The sequence below is a fragment of the Puntigrus tetrazona genome, chromosome 4 (assembly GCF_018831695.1).
Source record: "Puntigrus tetrazona isolate hp1 chromosome 4, ASM1883169v1, whole genome shotgun sequence".
Taxonomy (NCBI): Eukaryota; Metazoa; Chordata; class Actinopteri; order Cypriniformes; family Cyprinidae; genus Puntigrus; species Puntigrus tetrazona.
Window position 1 is genome coordinate 13014346 of NC_056702.1, and position 21395 is coordinate 13035740.

At 38.4% G+C, this 21395-nt stretch overlaps 1 long non-coding RNA gene across 2 annotated transcripts in view; it reads right to left on the reverse strand.

The window, feature by feature from the left end:
• Positions 1-21395, reverse strand: part of LOC122342546 — an 82814-nt gene that overhangs the window by 25639 nt on the left and 35780 nt on the right. Inside the window, exon 3 of one of the 2 annotated variants that reach the window (XR_006250593.1) lies at positions 7778-7936. The exons of the other annotated variant lie outside the window; for it this stretch is intronic. This is a non-coding gene — a long non-coding RNA (uncharacterized LOC122342546). Of the gene's footprint in view, positions 1-7777; positions 7937-21395 lie in introns of those variants that run through there. 2 annotated transcript variants of the gene reach the window in all.

Here is a 21395-nt window from a genome sequence, read left to right on the forward strand (position 1 = left end):
TACAATATATGGAAATTTTACTGTTAATATCTACAAAACCAGATCACAATTTTGTTCATTATGTCTAATGATGCATAAGATGCAAAAGATATGTTTGAGATTATATTTAGCATTGTTTTCTTCAACAGACATTACTATAATAAATAATAATAATCATCATCATCAAATAGCATAATAAAATTAAAACAATAATAATGTCACTCGTTCCAAGCTGCTGGTGCTACAAACATGAATTATGGTTAAGGGTGCTATTACTTTCGGTTACAATTTATTTTAAGGTGCCCTGGGTACAATGTAATTATACATTTAGGTAATATTAATTAACTACATGTACTTACTAAATAGTGTTTGAGTTAAGGTTATTTGCATGTAAATTAATAAAGTAGTAAAGTGTTACGTTACTTTTTTAAGTGATTACACATACTATTTTTCAAGGTGAATGGAAAAAATTCAGACTCGTCGAAAAAAAAAAATAGGCCTGTGGTAATATTTCTGCAAAATCTGCACATTTTGTAACACTATCAAAGTAAAATATTGTGTCAATGGCATTCACTTTATGTCACACTTTATATTAGGTGGCCTTAACTATGTACTTACATCAAAAAATATTTACTTATGGTCAGGCTGTATTTCAAAACCCTTCTGCTGCTATTAAGGTGGGATGCGGGTAAGATTAGGGACAGGTTTGGTGGTATGGGTAGGTTTAAGGGTGGGTTAAGGTGTAAGGGATGGGCCAACAGTTTAATTATATGTGCAATTGCATATGTAATTACATATACATATTTATTAAAAGTGTAAGTACATGTAAAAACATGTACACAATAAGTACATTGTATACAAATTATTCATTTAAATGCAAGTACATAGTAGTTAAGACTACCAAATATAAAGTGGGTCCTGACTTTCATCCTAAAACTGGCAACTTTTAATTACATTGGTTGTTTTATGCATCAAGGCGGTTGGAAATTGTCCGGTGGAAAATGAAAAGGTTAAGGCTCTACAACAGCTCTGGCCCTCAAGGTCCATTTTCCTGCAGAGTTTAACTCCATCCCTAATCAAACACACCTGAACAAGCTCATCAAGCACCTGCTACTGGCAGGTGAGTTCGACCAAGTCTGGAAAGTGCACCTCAAGGGCCAGAGTTTCAAAACCCTGGTCAAACCAAACCAATCCAGTGTTAACCAAAGCAAACATGGGATAAAAAAATCTGTTTAGCATGCCGTTCTCTTTTTTTTCCCGAATGGGAATGCTCAACATTGGAAGTGCAATGCTGAGCTACCGAGCAAGTTTAGCATGTGCAAAAAGTCACGATTATGTTCACACATCAAAATGTATGAGTTTAGAAATCATGCACTATTACACAATGTTTTGAGGTCATAACAAAGTATCGTTTTTTGCAAAAAGTAAGCATGATTATGCAATTTCCCCCACACACTTAAAAGAAGGGCAAAACAGAATATAATATTGAGCGTGCATGGGTTCTTTTGACTTTGGGAAGTAATAAACCATCTAGCAACCACAGAGAACACCTTAATAACCCCCGAACAATGCCCTGGCCGACGGAAAAGGAAGAGAGCTATATTTTTGATCTGTAAGATGATCCTTTCAAAAACAGGGAGCACATTTACTCTGGGCAACCACGCAAACATGATTATTACAAGCGTGTGTGTGAAAGAACGAGAAATGCCAGCTAACTGTTTGTCTTTTCCATTTGAAGCTGGCAGCGGCATCAGTTACAGATCCCGTCCATAATCCATCTGTGTCCCGCTCACCCCTCTCAGTGTAATCAGAGCACTAATTCAAATTTGGGAGGAAGACAATCCGTGACGGACGTTTTTTGTGCAACTCCGAGTGCCGTCCCCCATGACCGGCGAAAATGTGCTCCAAAACTGTCTAAAGGAGGAAGAAAAAAAGACTGTGAAGTGAAAGAATACCAATGAGCGCTTACAGAAAAGGTAACGACATGGGCATACGCAGTGAATTAAAGTTACCCGAGCACTTAGGACCGCCTAATATAAAATAACACCTCGTCTTCTACAAAATCATCATTCTCCGCCTCATTTCATCTATCTGCTGAGGAGAATACACCCCAGACGTGTAGAGTAAAATAAAGTAGACTATCCTCCACAGCCCTCAATTATGTGTGGGTGAGAGGTAATAGTGAGGAAGAGGTTTCGGATAAGGTACTGTGCTCCCATGCTCCTTTTCTCTGCCGGCAGCCAGCCACATCTCCGCCGCGGTTTAAGGCAGTGTCGAGTTACGGCTCAGCAAACCACGTTATTGCATTTGCAGCCTCCTTCCTCTCATGAGCCTCCGCTGCAGCTAATTAAGACGAGCGCGGACTCATCAGAATAATACATACCTTACAGAGGAAAGAGAAGGATTCAGAGAAAGAATAGAAAAGAGAAATTCTTTGCAGACATAATCTGTTCCCATTCACTCTTTCACTTTCAGTCTGATATAGCAATTTGCCTTTGGCTCGCATCCAAGGATGTCTTCGCTGTATTTACTGTTTGACTGCACTGTTGACATCGTCATGCACGTCCCCAACAGAAACCCGGGCTAGAATCTATTTTAATAGAGGTGACAAAACCCATCGTCTCCCATATGCCAACTGGGTTTACAAGTTTTTTGGGGTTTTTTCCCTCACTTGAAAAACATTGGAAACACAGTGGAATTACTCTTAACGATCTTATTTTTCTTTTAACGCTGTGCAGATATGTAATACAAAATTACAAGTTGCTACAAAGTTACTGCTACTTAATTACTTTCAAAGGGATGACTTCCTGCTAGGATAATCCGATGTTATCTCGTGACCAATTTGTATGTATTTTACGAGGTGGCTAGTCCATACAAATTCATCCATTCGTGGATTTGTACGATTTATCTAATGACGGGTACGTTTACGAGCAGGGTTAAGTGTAGGTCATTCATAAAATACATACCGTTTAGCAAAAATCTTTTACATTTGTACACGTGAGATTCGCCACCTCCTGCCATTATGATCCTATGTAGTAGCTAAAGAATTCTGAATGGTTTTTAACACCATGCTATGTGTTTTTTTTTAATTGTTCTTGTTTAATTGTTGGTCTTGTTTTTTTTTCTCTCCAAAACCAGTTAAGTACGAATGCCACAGCCAATTTAAATGTTCAACTCTTGTGTTAATTTCATTGGTTTTAGCAGAATACATCTGCGAGTAAGTACCAAGACTTTCTACTGCTAATAGACTGATGTAAAATATACGGATAACATAACATGAAATAACACCAATATATAGGCTTAAAAGGAAATCACATAGCTGATCCATACAGGTGGAGCTGGGGATGTTGGCGGGTTTCTGAAGCGCGTTGCAACTGCTGCAGCAAACACCCGAGTAAGTGAATGTTGAGCAGAAAGCTAACTGGCTGCTCATGTAAAGTTTGTACAAGGAACTTAAGGTTAGTAAGATGTTATGGTGATAGCTAGAGTATTTCTAAGGTGTACTGGGTATATCAGTTCCTGTATTCAAACCCAAAACCTTTTTTTTGAGCTACAGGATTTTCTCGTTTCCACAACGACGGAACAAAACAGTTTGACTCAAGCGCCTTTTCTATAGTTGTGATAGCCACGGATAACAACCGTACATGTAATAACAGTCGCCTTCCTTGCAAGTTTGCAAATGTTTCCGCCATTTTCTCATTAGTTCAGCTCTATTTGCTTATAAAAGTAACAAGTCCATGTCCTCACCAAGCTGTTAATATAACTGATCATTCATTACCGTACCACAAACACCGTGTGACAGGTTACACACAGAAGTTTGTATCGAAGTTTGTTCAAATTAGTATGACCAATAGTCATGCTTGCCTTGGTAAACACAGCAAATGGCTGGCTGTACAAGAAATGATCGATTACCGTGACATCTTCATACACCGCTGACTGGCTACACTATATCTTAACCCATGCTGAGCTCCAATTTGAAGCAGCTGGCTGCAAGCCTTCGATGAACCAATTACGATGTCTACAAAACCTCTATAGCACTCTGTAATTCCACCAAATCCTTTAATGCCAAAACATAAACCACACAGCTATTGTTGACATAAGCCATATGCTTCAATCACCAGCATCGCCGCTGGCTGTATGATCATTCACCATTCTTTCCAAAACCTGAACTCACAAAAACAGCAATACATCTTCGGCATATTACCGTTCTGTTGTGTTTAGCAAGTGTTTATTAAAAAGGCATTGGGAAAAATGGGAATTTTTTTATGATTTTTGGAAGCCATTGAAAGTTATTACTCAGATGGTCTGGAACTGGAAACCTTCTGTTAAGAAAAAAAAGTAATTAGTAAAAATTATTTAAGATTGAATTGGGAAAATACTATTACAGTGTAATTAACTTGTAATTAATGTGTTATGCGCAATCAAAAAAAGTGCTGATTCTAATAAAATATCTACATATAGTGAAACACCACCTCATTTCAATGCAGATATGTGAGCTTTTACTAGAAGATAAAATTAAATCCAGTTAATAAATATGATGAACTGTCAACCCTTCTTTGTAAATCCGAACCAAAAGGAAGGAATACTTACTTATCAAAGGCATATCTGTTTCCTTGATGTTAAGAAAGTCGGCGCTAGCAATCTTAAGGGTCATGAGTAATCTTGACCTCTTCAATTAGAGAGATATTTTTATAGTGTATTGATTAGCCTACGCATGTAATGTAGAATATGGTTCATATTTCTCATTGTGTCTCGCTTTCTGTCTGTCCTCAGGTCAAAATCCAACCAGCAGGCTTGGGAAAAGAAACCAAAGCTCTCTGCTGCCTCTTTATTATATCCACTGTCAGTGTCAGAAAACATGAATTACACAGAACAGATTAGTTAAAATATATGTATTAGGAAATGCAGTAATTGTACGATTGCTGCCTTCCGAAATCATTCCTATAAATTCGGAAACGTGTCTTAACCTATAATCATCATAATCAAGTGCTTTTAATCAGAATAATCTGATCACTATGCTTTGATTTTGTCAAAAGTAAGAACCCCACAACAATTGTTTAATGTTAACGTAATATATTGCTCTCTGAGGAAAAAAACTAGCACATCTTTTAATGTTACTGATATACAAATGCATCCTTTTTAACATTTGCAAGAAAAAGTTGTTTCGCTGAAAGAAGTCCACGACTATATTAATGTTTTTAAAAGTAATATTTTATGTTCGCCGAGGCTGAATTTATTTGATCAAAAAATACAGCAAAATCAGTTGTGTCGTAAAATATACCTACAATGTTGAAGTCAGCATGTTGTGGGCCCATCAAAATAAAGTGTTAGAAGTTATTAAGCAGACAGTCTGCTAATAATCTGATGGCCGCTAGTTGACTTGCACTTGCAAAGTAACTTACCGTTACTAGAACGTACAGTACTAGAATGTTACTGTACATAAACGTGCACTCATTTCGGTGCTTTCTATGAGCACGCATTGTGTGTAGAGAATCCTGTAAAACACCACTGATACGTACTTGAATGAGAAAGAGGAAAAACAAACAGTTTGAATGTGTCAGGTGTTATATCCACACACATACACATTTGGCGCTAGCAGGGGGTTAAACCACGAGAGGAAGAAACCTTTACACAGTCCTTTATTAACTTCACCTACAACTCAAACACCTCACCACATCCCCCTACACACAGACACACTCACACACACAAACTGACTTCTCAGAAACTGTTAGCGACACCTGTTCTGTTGTGCAATTTTCCTAAAACACATACTCAAGAGAAATTACATGTACGCCAACCACATGAAGAAAAACATTTCAATATTACCGTTTAGCATTATTATCTCGCTCGTAAGTCATTAAGTCCGACTTAAAAGGGTGTGCATGCCTTCGTCATGTGAATATGCTTCGGGTTTCAGAGCAGATTAGTCGATCGTTCAGGTGTTTGTTCTGTGGTAACTGCACATTTTCTTGACGAGATGTAAAAATGTAGATCAGTACGTTTTGACACAGACAGGAGCAGTTCAGCTTCAGAAGTGTGGGAGAATTTTTGCTGTACTTGGAGTAAAGGCCGGCGGTACAGCTGCTTCCTGCTGCAATGTGGGCACACACACACACACACACACACACACACACACACACGTTTAACTGTGTGACTTAAAGCGATACTCGTGGCTCATTCAGTTGTATTTATTCCAATACTATGATTTTTTAAATAATACTATAATTTTGTGTTTTTTTTTCTTTCACCAAATGTTCCTGAACTGTCAGGTTTAAGAACATCCTGGGCAAGTTTTTTTGTAAGTACGCACTCACACACAAATGTTTCAGAGACCTGACCAAAGCGGTAATTTGTTTTAATAAATATGGTTATAGCAATCCTCTGCTTTTCTAACCTGGTCACTGGTGCCCTCAGGCCTTTCCTAAACAACTTCTCTTTCCTGTCATTACGTGTGTGTGTGTGTGTGTGTGTGTGTGTGTGTGTGTTCGTGCGTGTGAACTTCATTCAGGGTTAAAAATACAAATAGTGCGCATATTTAAAAGTTTTGTGTGTGTGTGGCTGCAGTGTTTTGTTTGGAAGAAAGAAAAAAAAAATGGCACGTAACTTAATTACTTCATCGTAATAGCAATTATTTAGCCTGCGCTCCTTATCTTAATTATTTTAAAAGGCAAACTTCAATTAGAGGGGGCGAAGGTTCGTCTTCAACAAAAATGCACCTTTCGGAGAGCATGCATGCATACAGAAACCACACACATATTCATATATGCACAATCAGACACTGTATGTTTACCTCTAAGCGTTATAATTTAGTGCAGAGAACAATTTAAAAGAAATTATATTGGTTAAAAAAAAACTTCTAAAAGTTGACCAAAATCAGTAAACGCATGTTCGGTCTTTTGTTACTTGCTAACGCCAAATTAAATTAGGATCAGTTCTGAGTCAAGTCCTTGTACGTTTCACAAAGACTACTAGATTTCTGTAAAGCATTTCAAATCAGTCGTGAGGTAGCTTATCTTAAAAGACAGTAGCAAGCAAAGCTACGAACTAGGTTTCAAAACTGAAATCCCCGGAGGTCTACAGAAAAGGACTTTGCACTGTAGCATGAACTTTCCCTGTCATGTTTGACCCTCAACAGAGCTCACCATCGATGGTGTTGATAGATAGTACATGACACAGAAAGTGACCACACAGCACTGTCGTTCCTCTAGGCACTGTGTGTGTGTGTGTGTGTGTGTGTGTGTGTGTAAAAGCACATTTCATCAGCTCAAAAATGTCATATATTGCTTCACTGGTACTTTACTGCCTAAAATGTTGTGGTAACAACAATCAGATATCATGTCAGAATCTTTGTGACGGGACGCTACCGTCTCACCCACCTTTGAGTTCTCCTGCGAACATGTCAGAATTTCAGCAGTAGAGTCTAAAGTTTGGGGTAAACTGCCTTCATTGCAGTTTTATTAGATTCTACACAAGCACTTCAACGCAAATGCTTGCTTGCGTGTAACACAATGCTGTATAAAACATGCAGTCTTGTTGTTGGGTGTTAAAAGTGGTTTACTTGAACTGAAAGGAGGAGGAAGGGCCTACTGTAGTGAATTGGGTTTCTGAGAAATATCCGTATTTTAAAACCTTTGTCTAACTGTGGTGCGAGTTCTTCCATGTGATCCAAGAGGAAACTGGTTTTCCTTTGCTGAAGTAAGGAAACTTTGCTTCTGTGAGCAAATTCACAAGACTAGCATGTCTCAGAGGCGCAATGCATACGTCTTAAAACTGTTTATTGCATTTGAAATATTAGAAAAATGCATGGATTCACTACTAGAGGAAGCAGAACCATGCGAGAAACATCCTATTATGGATGCGCTTGCTTTATCTGACGTCATCTTTTGTTCAACAGAATCCCTCGCCGATTGCAATGAAGAGCCGGGATCGTTTTTAATCGAACTCCGATTAGATTCATCTGAAAGAAACATTTTAAAATGTTTTGAATAAAACAATAGCACAATAATATATGAATTCCAATATTCGAAAACCTACGCAGAGTGTGCCCTAAATCTTACAGAAAAATGTGTAAAATACAGATGTGTTTTTTTTTGTTTGTGTATCTGTATGGGGATAATCTTCTCTTATACCAGATTTGCCTGTTTATTTACTAAACTGATACCTTAGTGCATCCATATTCAAAGTTAAAATGAAAAATGTGTTTTGAACAGAGTGCGTGTGCTTGTGCGTGTGAATGTGTGTAGAAGTGTGACTATCAGCTGTACTGTCGAGTACTATCAGCGAAGACACAAATACACACATGCATCAACAAACCAGTCTCGATTGATCCTGAAAGAGTGGAAAAGCAAATAGGTTTCATGGGAGAAAGTGAAGGAGAGGAAAACGTCAAATTCACAGTATATCTCGGCAGAGCATACTGAAGTGCTGAATAGCACTGGTGTGTGTGTGTGTGTGTGTGTGTGTGTGTGTGTGTGTGTGTGTGTGTGAGAGAGAGAGAGATGGAGAGAGAGTCCTCTAATACTGATTAGAAATAGGATTAGTGGATTATTTGGGTTTGGGATGGAGGAGAATGTTGAGGGAGACACTTTTCTCCCATCATTCTGTTCATCCAAAGATTTCTCTCTCTCTCTCTCTCTCTCTTTTTCCCTCCCTCTGATTGTGCATATTTGTTTTGTGACACTAGAATATCTCGAACAGTAGATGTATTTGTTGTAAATAAATACTGGTTACAATGCGCTCGATGCGTGCTCTATCTCTGCAGTCTTTAGATAAGCTCAAATATCACATTTCGACATGGATGCACTTCTGAGAGATCCAGTGTCCACCAGTTTCTATACTGGTGTATGCTTGTGAGAAATGGGTGCCTTTTCCATTTCAAAACCATGATACGATTTTAAGCACTGATATTTCGAACACCGCCGGTCTTGGGCATGACACTAGGTGCTTATTCAAAAGAAAACATTATGCCATTTCAATAGGCGCTTACTTTCCAGGATCATCTTGACAATTTTAAGTAGTCTGTGACTAATAAAAACAGAAGATAACGTGTCCACTATATTCACTATATCGATTTATTTAGTTATTTAACACACCCTTCATTATTTGTCATTAATTACAAGACCTTAGTTCAGGGGGACACTGGGACAAAATTTCAGGCCGGGAAATTTCACAGTCATTCAGGCCAACCCAAACACCTACAGCAAGTTTTAAAACCACAGACAACAGCATTTTGGGGGTTTTTTTTGGTATGGCCATCATCATTCCTTACCATCATCAGACTAACCGATTCATGATTTATTCGAGTTTTATTATTCAGCAGCAAATTCAAAAATAATCACTTACTACGTTTCAAAAATTTCAAACCGAAATTCTCCCAGTGATTCCGATGACCCCGGCCTTCATTCATCTCCAGAACTTTTTTTTTTTTTTTTTTTTTTTTGCTTTCTAAAACTATTTTCACAGCTTTATACAATTACATGAAAAATCTTTAATTGTGTTCTGAAAATGATGAAGACAAGTTGGTGTGTAAATGACAGAATTGTAATTTTTTGGTCACTTTAACATGAAAAAGAGAAAAATAAAGTTACGGATTTGTGTGTGTGTGTGTGTGTTTAAAAAAATGTTAATGCATCACAAAGTAAGGTAAAGTTATTGCCTGTTGAGATCATTTACGTTAATAAGGAACATCAAACACAGCTGTTTTTGTCAGACGACCCATACAATAAAATCTGGACCAATTTAGGGATGCTATATCAAAGATTACCATAAAATCCATGTTCATGTGGACTGTTTTAGGTGTGAATATTAGATTTTTAGAGTTGAAAGAGAGCTATTACACACCACTTCCTGTGATGGAATGTGTCATCACACCTTTTTTCTTTCTTTTTGAGGGAAATTCCGCTCCAAAAAGTGATGAGAACATGATGAAAGGCAGAATTAAGTAATCAACGTTTTTAACCTTTCTCTGTTCTTTAGCTTTGAGCGCTATGTGCCAGCTTTGAAAAGAGAAGGTAGTCAATGTGTAGCACAGCTGAATGATGAAAATAAGACAGACGGAGAGAGAGAGACACTTCATTAGGTCTATATGGAAATTGATGAAAGCGGACCGTAAAATAGGTGGTCTTGACGTTAGCGTGCTCATTGAAGGAAGACTGAGACATTACACGACTGCAGCAAAGAAATGTGGTAACCTCATAATCTGCATGTCATCTAATAGCTCTATAAATGGCCTTTTTATTTTCTATTCACAAGTCTCCCATTCCTTGTCCAGTCATGTTACTTAAGCTCAAAACATGTGCTATGCAAATACATGAAAATAGCACTTTATTTAGACTATGTGAGTTCAATCTTGTATAATGAAATGTCATAACATGCATATTTCCTGAAGATAGAAAGAGCTGCACCACAGCTTGAACCTTCATGAACCACCTGCAATCTAGTTTAAGAAGATACTTACACTGGTACAATACTGCAATACGAGTGCTTAAATGAAATAATATACTCACAATGGTCATATTCACTATACTGATTGTGCAGATGTTGCTTTCATCATTAAATGTTGCAACAAATGTAGCAGGTATTAGCATAAACTTTTTGTCTATGGATAGTTTTGCCCTTCAGATGTACTATGGTCACGGCAAAGCAAGCAACAGTTTAAACAATCTTGCTGAGGAGGTTAATTAAAATTAATTCAGCTAAATTGTCGACATGCTACTTAAATGAGTGCCTAAATGAGTGAATTTGACAAAAGGATCATGTTCATCATCATGTTGAGATCTAAAGAAATTCAGAAACTAATGAAAAAGAAAGTAACTGAGAATAGAGAAGTTAAATTAAAGCCACTTCTAAAGCTTTGGGACTTTATTCACGAATGGTGAAAACATGGAACAGTGGTGAACCTTCCCAGGAGTGACCGGCTGACCAAAATCATCCAAGAGGTCACAAAAGACCCCACAACAACATCTGATGATCTGCAGGCCTCACTTGCTTCAGTTAAGGTCAGTGTTCATGACTCCAACATAAAGAGACTGGGCAAAAATGGCCTGCATGACAGAGTTTCTGAGATGAAAACCACTGCTGAGCAGAAAGAACATATAAGTGGCTAGTGTCAGACTTTTGGGAATATACTCGGTGGACTGAAGAGACAAAAGTCGAACTCTTTGGAAGGTGTGTGTCCCATTATATCTGGTGTAAAAGTAAAACAGCATTTTAGAAAAAGATTGTCACACCAGCAGTAAAATGTGGTGGTAGTGTGATGGTCTGGGGCTGTTTTGCTGCTTCAGGACCTGGAAGACTTGCTGTGATAAATGAAACCATGAATTCTGCTGTCTACCAAAAAATCCTGAAGGACAATGTCCGGCCATCTGTTCGTGACCTCAAGCTGAAAAACTTGGGTTCTGCAGCAGGATAATGATCCAAAACACACCAGCAAGTCCACCTCTGATTGGCTGAAGAAAAACTAAATGAAGTGACCTAGTCAGAGCCTAGTCAAAGTCCTGACAAACATGCAAAAAAATTAAAAATCAGAAAGGTGACCGACATATTTTCACTGTGTATGTGTGTATATACATATTTATATACACACACATACACATATACACACACATTTATATATACACACACACAAACTGTATATTATAGACAGAGTCTTTTTCCCTATTCTCTCTTTCAAGATGCATTTCATACATGTATGATATATTTAAGATTTATTCCTTCACACAGAGAGAGGTGTTTTGGATTTGTCAGGTCCTTTTGCAAAACAATCAAAGCTGAAAATGACAGTTAAAGAGAAGTTTCCTGTCGTCAACAGCCCAGGTGTTTGTGTGTGACAGAGATGATGCGTAGGTGAAAAAAATCGCTCTTATTGCTTCCAATACAAACTCAGTCTTGTGGCAAAGCTTTATTAGACCACAAACTGACATCGACCTCAATCCTGTTTGTGTGTGGGAGCAGGTGTTAGAAAGGAAGGCAGTTTTTTGAGGTACCTTTTACGTGGGTTTAAAAGAAAGAACTAACTTTCTGCATTTTTCCACCCATCCAACATGTAAGCGTTCTAAAAGCACAAACACTGACGTCCCCGTAACAGGTAACCTGTATCACCCTCCGCCGAATTACTGGGGGAATGGGGGAAGTCATTTAGCTTTGCGCACACTGACTCTGACAAAGGAGGTCTTAGGAGCTTGTGTTCACTTTTTCAAGCACGCAAACATTCAGCTTTTTAATCACTGCGGGAACAAAGACTAGATTTGTTGCCGGCTCTTTGGTACTTATACTTTAAGCCTTTTGTAGATGTCACACACACCTGTCACTCTCCAAAAATCACTTTTCAGCTTTACCTTGGGCTCATATTCAACAAAAGTGATGATTAGCAATGTTTGCTAAAGCAAGAATTACTGTTACTATTGCTTATACTTAGGGTTAAAGATTTGACCGAACAAAACCAAGCATTCAAAATTTGAACGCAATTTCTTTAATGCACCGATGCTTCAAATAATTCGTTTTTCAAGAAAAGTGTGCTGTTACTTTTCAATGTTATTGGCCTTCCAAAAGGCCTCGATCCCTACGCTCTTAAAAATAAAGGTGCTTAAAAGGTTTGATGGCAAAAAAGGTTACATATTTTTCCCAAAAAAACGTTTTTTACTTTTTGCCTTATTCTGTCCTCACACACAGACACAAAATCATAGCATCTTTTAGAAGTTTGATTCGCTCTGTTTCTAAAATCACAAGTTATTTTTTACATAAATTGCATTAAATAAAATTCATAGCAATGACACATTTACTCATCGACACCATTTAGGCTCCTGAGAATACTAGAGCCTATCACAGCATCTCAGGCCATAGATGCTGGGAAAACTCCCTAAATTAAATGTCTAGTCCATATGATTTTACATTCATAAGAGCAGCATTCTTTTATTTTAGATGTATTGTAAAAATTAAGTGGCTGGAGTCACTGTGCAATGCTTCACATGAAGGGACACAAAGTCCTTCAATTGACTTTCATTCCTCACGTCAATGCATTCGTTGAGCATAACTGATCAATTTAGGTTTGTTTTGCATCAGTCCGGCCAGATTGAGGTGCTATTTATTTAGTAAGGACTTTATCGCAACCTCTAATCTAGGATGTTAGAGCTTCTTGAAGGTTTTACGGACCGGCACAGAGGCAGAACTGGTTTTGAACCACCTTTACTGCAACAGAAATTAATAGAGGGTTCCATATTGGGTTTCGGCAACAGCAGTGTACCTCTGTTGGTGGAAATGGGATAAAAAAAAGACTGGTGGTCGACCATAATATCCAAACAATGGAAGTCAAAGGTTACCAAAACTGTGTGGTTATCCAAAATTCTTCAGATTATCTACTTGTGTGCTCTGCAGAAGTAATACATTCAGGCTTGGAACTACATGAGGGTGAGTAAACAACAACAATCTCTTTAAGCAAGTCAACCAGTAGCCTATGAAGCAATGACTTTTGCCCTTGCAAATATCTAGAACACCTTATCAAGCGCTAAACAGAAATCTGGCACGGTAGATCATAAGTGTTCATTCAAGAATGAATTTCACCCAAAAGCCAAGAAACCACTCTCTTTGTCAATCTCTTTATCTTTGTCCCTCAATCAATATTCTTCTCCTAAAATCATCATTCTGCTCATCAGCCATTTGTGACTCATAAATCTATCATGTAACATACTTCATCTCGAGTATCAAGATCACGCTAATTACCGCAGCATTAGGCTAACAGGCTGCCATTTTGCACCGTAACGTTTATAATGGCTCCAAAACTTTGTTCGATTTAAGAACTTTCCTCATTTGGCTCCAAGAACTCACTTAGTAATTTATTTCAGACTAATTTTCTCAATCAAACTGAGACAGAATCTTAATTCAACGTTAGTGCTGGGATTTCCCAGAAGAACACAAGGTTTAGCGCTAGCATATATAGACCGGGCTTAATCGTGGCAATCTGAGAGGGTTAACCTAATTTAGTAGCCTATAGAAGGTGCTGCGGTGGATTAGAGCCCACCTCGGTCACACCACCGGCCAATTAAAGCCTTAATTATCCCGTTAATTATGCAGACAGGAAGTATCAGCTGCCGCCCGATTGTGTTTGGCTCTCAGAGGACAGGGACCTAATGGCCGATGGTAGTCACCACAGTGTCACACACACAAATACACACTAAGTGGTGAGGCAATTTAATTTCTGAGAAGAACAAAGACAATGAGGATGTCAGTCAGCATATTTCAACACTTCCAAAGCACACAAATACATGTATCTTTCATGAAGTAACATTTTTGGCTGGGTTTCGTTTGCATTTGCTATCTGTGTGTGTAAGCCCCATTGCCTGCTGGGATACCACTGCCCAAAGGGATCCTGCGTTTATGCGTGTACCCCATTCTCTTATCTACTGAGGGAACCAGATATTGGTCCCCTATATGATGTCACAAAACTAATCCCTCAACACACACCTAATTACAAATGAGACATGCCTGCCAGCATCAAGAATCTAATCACATTTCAAGCCAAGCGAGTAAATTCAGCTTTCTGCACTCTATTCCACAGTTACACACACACACACACACACACACACACACATCTGGCCTAAAGCTATAAAGATTGGGTCCGGCTTCCAAGCAGCCAGGAGGTGTGTGAATGTATATATCAGAGTGTTAATGTATTCATGAAAATATGATGTTTGTTTTCATAAAAATACAAAACCATCTATAAAAGAATTAATTAGCCCTTATTATGGTAAATCGTGGTTATGTAATATTTCTTTCCAGTATAATAAATATAAAAATAAAATAAGACAGTACCAGTCAGAGGCTTAAAATATAAATATAATTTTTAAACACCCAGTGTTTTTGTTTTAAATAAAGCCATTTTGTAAAAATATTATTATAATGTAAAATAAGGTTTTAAAGTTTTCTTTATTCCTATTATATATATATATATATATATATATATATATATATATATATATATATATATATATATATATATATTAGTAGTAAAAAAAAAAAAAATGCAGAAAGCTGGGTAGTTCATGACCTGGTCAGGAATGTGGTCTGTTCTTTCCAGAATGCCTCAGGAAACCAAACACCCTGTCCGTCAGTCAAAATATTGGGGTACTGTGGAGAGAAGGACCGTGTCTGCTTGTCTGATTACCCTGTGTTTGTGTGTGTGTGATGACAGGACAGAGTTTGCATAAATAACTGCAGAATTTACATCTTATTTTGCAGATTCTCTTCCAGAAGCTCCTCCCCCAGTTAGAAAAGGGGGCGGGGCTGCCTTGACACAGGAGCAAACAGCACTGACAGCTTCCTTCCTCGGGGTAAACACACCCCAAACCATTTACACACACACACCCCCGCCTCTCCTCAGGGTAAACATACCCTTACCTCTTACATGCAGGTCAGGGAGTTGAACACACACACAGTATTCAGTGTTTAAGAGCTATTTTATGAGTGTGAGTGAGTGCTCAGAGTCATTTGGTCAACACTATTTCAACAGTCTCTCTCTCTCTCTCTCTCTCTCTCTGTCTGTCTTTGTTGTTTTTTTCAGCTATTTTTTTAAATGCATCATATACAGTAAGTGTACTGCATGGTGTAGCGATGGTAATGCCATGATTTAGAGAGAGATTTCCAAATTCATGATCCATGAAACCATGTACAAAAACCTCACGCGCACGATACATGCTCAAAAACATGGAAGCACTATAGTACACGTCCAAAATAATAATAATAACAAAAAAACATTTATTGAATTTTTTTTTGTGTTTATTCGCCGCTGCTGTGATTTCTCGGCTCATACTCTTTGATATAAACCTTTGTGGTTTGACCACGCTACAGTATTATGTAGCTAGAGGCTTCACTAGGACATGTGTGTGCGTGCGCATGAGTGTGTGTATGCATGCATGCACACTGTGTGTATGATACCACCGAGGGTGGGAATGTTATCTCAAGCACTGATCCATGAGTTTGTTGGAAAACAGAATGGAAATGTGTGTGCGTTCATTTCGACGTCTCGCCAATAATCATGCAAAAAAAAATAAAGAATAAAAATAATCGATTAAAACCAGGATAAAATAATGCATTTTTTTTTTATTGCCAATTTAGTTAAACAAGACGCATGCCAGTTTAACATTGCATAAAGATTCAGGCAGTAGCAGTGTTTATGTGTGTTTTAGCATTTCAGCTTGCACAAAGCCGCACCTATTATAAGGAAGGTAAATATGACACCGAATATCATTATATTAACTCTAACCAGGCACAAAAACGAGCACACAATATACCAAGGCCCTGCCCTGTTAACTTACAGAAGACGGGTCAATGCAAGTTCCATTACACAATGCATTCACTAACGCACTTATAAAGTTAAGTCTGCAATTATTTATTGTTTTGTTTTTTTGGAAAGACGTGCACTGCCAAATCATTCACTGTTATTCCCGAAAGCTGCATTTCGATTTCATTCGTGTTGACTTTTTAAACACTTTTAATCTCTTCGAAGTTTTAGCAAAAATGCACAGTACGTATCCACACCATCCTAAACCTGCCAGACTCCAAACTGTGCCGAAATGGAGAAACCTGGGTACAATAACTGCACACACAAGTGAGCTGCGCACAATGTGTACTGAAAGCTGGACATGAATAATAAATCAGAATATAAACCACCTAATCTGGACCACTCTACTGTCTCAGGATTAGCCCAGCCAAGTGTGTGTGTGTGTGTGTGTGAGAGAGAGAGGTCGGGTCAGGCTCACACACTCTGCCCTGAAGACCCTGCCATGAAATGAAATCCCTTTAATCTGTCATCACCTGCGGAGAGGTGTGGAGTGGAACGTGCAATGTCTGCGTCTGTGTGTGTGTGTTTGTGTGTGTGTACACATTTTCCATTTTTATTACCGATAGTTATTTAGAGCAACCAGCGGTACAGGTCTGCGAAGCAATATGAGATGATAACTGAAGGATTTTAAGTAGTTGATAGTTTGCCCTAAATTATGTTTTTGTGTCAAAGGCCATCGTTGAGAATCTATCGCGTTGTGTAGCATAATTTGTCTAAAATCCTCCACCCGACCCCTATTCCTGTGTTTAATGTTATAACAACTCAAAGAAAAAAAAGGACACAAAGGACACGCACACACACACACACTGTGAATCAAGACACTTTTTCTTTTTCTTCTTTTTAAAATGTAGGCATGCTCGTGCGTCACTTTCTGTATGAATTCAAGTATGTGGGCATTTATGACTTTGAGGTGGTCCATTAGGCTTAAACAATGCGCCACCTCCGCTGTTTGACCTAGTTCACTTTATTTTATCTGGTGTCAATTGTTTGATGCTTTACATCACAATGCAAAAATAACAGTTTCCTATGTGCCTAAAGACGCTGACCCTGTTGTTATTAACTTCCGTGTGAAAAGTGTCTGTGGCATATGCACAAGTAAACATTTTTAAAGGCAGACATGCTGCTCTTTTCCATGCAAAAAGTGAATTTTTAAACTTTTTTTTTTTCCTGAAGGGTTTATATTAGCACTTTAGAAGTACATAGTAGCGCATATTCGTACCTGAATGATACATAGTATCTTAGGTACCGTCTCGGTGACAACTTCGGTTCCTTTTTTCTCAGAATCTAGAATGATGTATCGATGTATTTTGTATGCAAAAGAACTGCGTAAAGTAATTTCTCCATTTGCATTTTCTTGGAAAACATACATTAACAGCATACGGGTTTGGAACAACAAGAGGGTGAGAAAATAATGGCTGTTTTGTTTATTTTCCTTTTAAACTTCTTTCCTTTTTAGTTCTACCAAGCACCACCTTCAGGATCTCACGTGCACTTCACATGATGCCTCTAAACATTGTTTACCTCTAGGACTCGAACAAACGCGATTGGCCCGCCGAATCAAAAAAAAAAACAAGCGCCTTAAATTGGATTCCGAAATCGTAATCAAGCCAAATTTTTTTGAATTAGTTCAAAGATGTTAGAAATAAAGTGATAAACCACACAGAATGAGGGGGAAGAAGAGACTGAGCAGAAACAGAATTTCAGAGAGAAAAGAGCCATGTTCTTTGGCGACGTGGCATGCCCGCAATTTCCTGTGAGTGAGAGGAAAGGAGACGTGTGGGGGCGAAATACTAGGTGAAACAGCGTGTGAAGTGACACCACTGCTACTGTCTTCCTCCGAAATACAGAAAGAGAAAGGTAGGCTCATCCTGTCTTGAGTAGTGAGGTTAAATTGTGTTGATATGTGGGTGGGTTTATTCTGCCATCCTGTCAAAGGTGATGTCAGATCTGGCTGAGTGGGCGCAATAACTGTGGTGAACAGCCAAAAACACAGGCATACAAACACAGGTAGGCACACAGTTACACGACGCGCATTCAATGGCGTACGCATTGTACACAGACCGCTGTTGATGTTTAAAACATCCGATCGTTTTGAAAAAGTAGCGCCTCGAGGATGCCGCGTTTCAGGATTTACAGTACATTCAATTTTGCCTATTCAGATTCCATTTTGCTGGCCTTTATTAGCGCAGTAGACGTTCTTCTAACGTTCCTTACTGTAGACGAAGTGCAAAAATGCAGGCCGTGAACATCTACTCAAGCCTAATCTCAAAGGAAAAGAAGCGTTTTTGTATGCATTCAGTACAGAAACCAAAAAAAACCAAAACATTATTACTGTACTTAAACCTCGGTAACCACAGATTAAGCTAACCTGTAGTCTAACAATGGTATTTGCCAAAAAACTGAAAATAAATGGTTGTGTACACTTTTACTATAATAAAACATTTTATTTTTCCTTAGGTACGAAGGTCCACCTGAAAATGAACCATCTGTGAGTAGTAAGCAGATCGTATGAAAACATACAAATCAGATCAATTCAAAATCAACACTATTTTAGGTTCTCTTAACTAGTTGCTTTTTAGCGTGCATATTAGAATATTAGCCATTTATTAGCGGTAATTAAGCAGATATTAATTCCTTATTCTACATCCCTAATCCCAACCAATACCTAAACCTAACTGCTCCACTAACTATTAATAAACAGCAAATTATCAATTTATTGAGGGAAAAGTCATAGTTAATAATGAATAAGTGTTCCCTATTCTAAAGCGAAATTTCCATGTGACTGTGTTAGCGTTACACCTCAGTATTCTCTTATCTTCACTTGAGTTTAGCATTGCTAAGCTAAATATGCTTCAGCAAAGCTACAAGTAAAAACCGTAGCGTAGACAATAAATCAGTAAAAATCATAACTGACAACTCGAAAGTTAATTTATCTGTAAAATGAAACAGCTACGATATTCTTATCTTGGCAAACAGAGCTAATTAGCGGTTTTAAAAAAGCCTAGCATACAGGCTTGAACTGTAGCCAGAACCTCAGCTGGAGTTATTAGCCTTTTAATGATCTTTAACCCGTATTTACGATTAGACACCCTTGTATTTCAAATAACTGTAAATAATGCTGTGAATATGTGCTCTGTAGGTGTAAAATCAAATGGATGGGAAGGCAAGGGTGCAGTGGAGCAATATATGCCACGGTAAGATTGTCAGGCATGAAATTGAACATCAAGCTCCTCTCAAAATTGTCAAAATGGCTATTTTGTACTACGTCTTTGTATTAAACAGCCGCTCATCTCTGCTCGAAAGACCTCTACAGGTTATGTTTACAGATGGCAGAGTTGCAATTCTTTTCCATAAGCTATTAATAGGTGTGGTTAAGTGTGTTTGCTGCTGGTGTGTGGGACCGCAACTCTTTAACTCAGCTTGTGCCACTAACAACTCGTCGTCTACAGAAATCAAAAGAACAGCATGTAATATAACAGGTTACGAAAGCTAGCACTGCCTCGCGCTTTATCTATCCGTTCATCTACTCAAAGAGTTAGTTTAAAGCCATTATTATGCATTATTATGCTTTTGCCATCAACAGTCAGTTTATGTAAAGCAGATCCCTCGCAAGACCGAAACACATTTCAGCTATCATCAGCTACGCGTCACTCTCTCTGTTGTCATTCTGTCATATTAATGTGTAAAAGCCAGTGTATCATCTATCACGGTGTGTCATTTATCAACATTACTGGTAAGTACGTTCACCATGTTCTTTTGGAAATAGGTGTGACCAAAACATACACCAACATCATTTTATATTAACATTTTTAAAAAACATATTTTGAGTTTTGGGGTTACTTTTTCTTAGCTTTATGCAAATAAAAAGAACCATACAGTACATCCTCAGTTAAATGGTAAATGTGTGATTGAGTGTTACAGTTAAAGCGACAGGAAAGAGTGGTCGGCTAGTACTAACAAACATGTGAAAATGGACAGCGTTGATGGCAAGAGGCCCTTAACACCTTGGGGCCTACATACTCACCTACACGCACACAAAGATCCTCAGCGTCTCCTGCTGCGAACAAGTCTTCTTTGTATTACCTCAAAATCACCTTTCTACTTTCTACTGCTGTTTGAAGTACAAGCCAACTTATTCCACTAACCCTAAACCTACCTAACAGTCTACAGTGAGAGTTAGTAGGCATGCGGTAGCAAATTAATGAGAATCAGTTGACATGCAAGTTACTTATAGTTAGCAGAACATCAGAGGCAGACTATCAAAATAAAGTGTAACCATTTTTTTTGTCAATCATGCATGAGCTTATGGCATATAATACAACATGACAGGTGATTACAAAACAAACAAATAGACTTTTAGCCACACAGACCACAATGGGATTAGCATTAGCATAAAAAAGTGAAAAGGTCACAGCCTAAAGCGAGACTTCTGGGAACACACAAAGTGCAAAAGCGCACTCCAGAACTGGCATGCCTCGGGTGGTGCGTACGTGTTGAAGCAGCGGGGCCGAGTGTCATTCTGACAGCACTTTCACAATACTTCGCTATGAAGTAGCAGCGGAGCGTGGCGTACACATGCGCTCACACACGCACTTTTAAGGTAGTGTGTGTGTGTGTGTGTTAGCGATTAGCATGCTAGCTAACAGAAGCAGGCCAACGACATTCACTACATCATTTGATTATCACCGTAATCTGCTTGACTGGGGTTACAATCTTTTCCATCTAACACTGATGTTTATGATAATCAGCGATCAGATAAGAGGTGATTGGCTGCGGCCACGGCGCTGCTAATTTCGCACACCCAATCCAACGGTAGGAAGTACTACTGCTACTGCTGTTTTTACCACAGAAATTTGCCTTTAGCTGGTTGGAATTCAGTCGCATATAGTTTTGCGACCTAAAACTATAACAAAAAAATAACTCAATCTTGTAGTGCTAGCATGTGTGTGTGCGCGCGCTAGCCTAGCAGCGGGACTAAAATAGCAAACAGCCCGTGAGTGGAAAGTACATTTGAGTTGAACATCACCTGTCTTTTTCTCTCTCTCACACACAGCTTAAGGTGTAGTTGGTACATTAATGCACA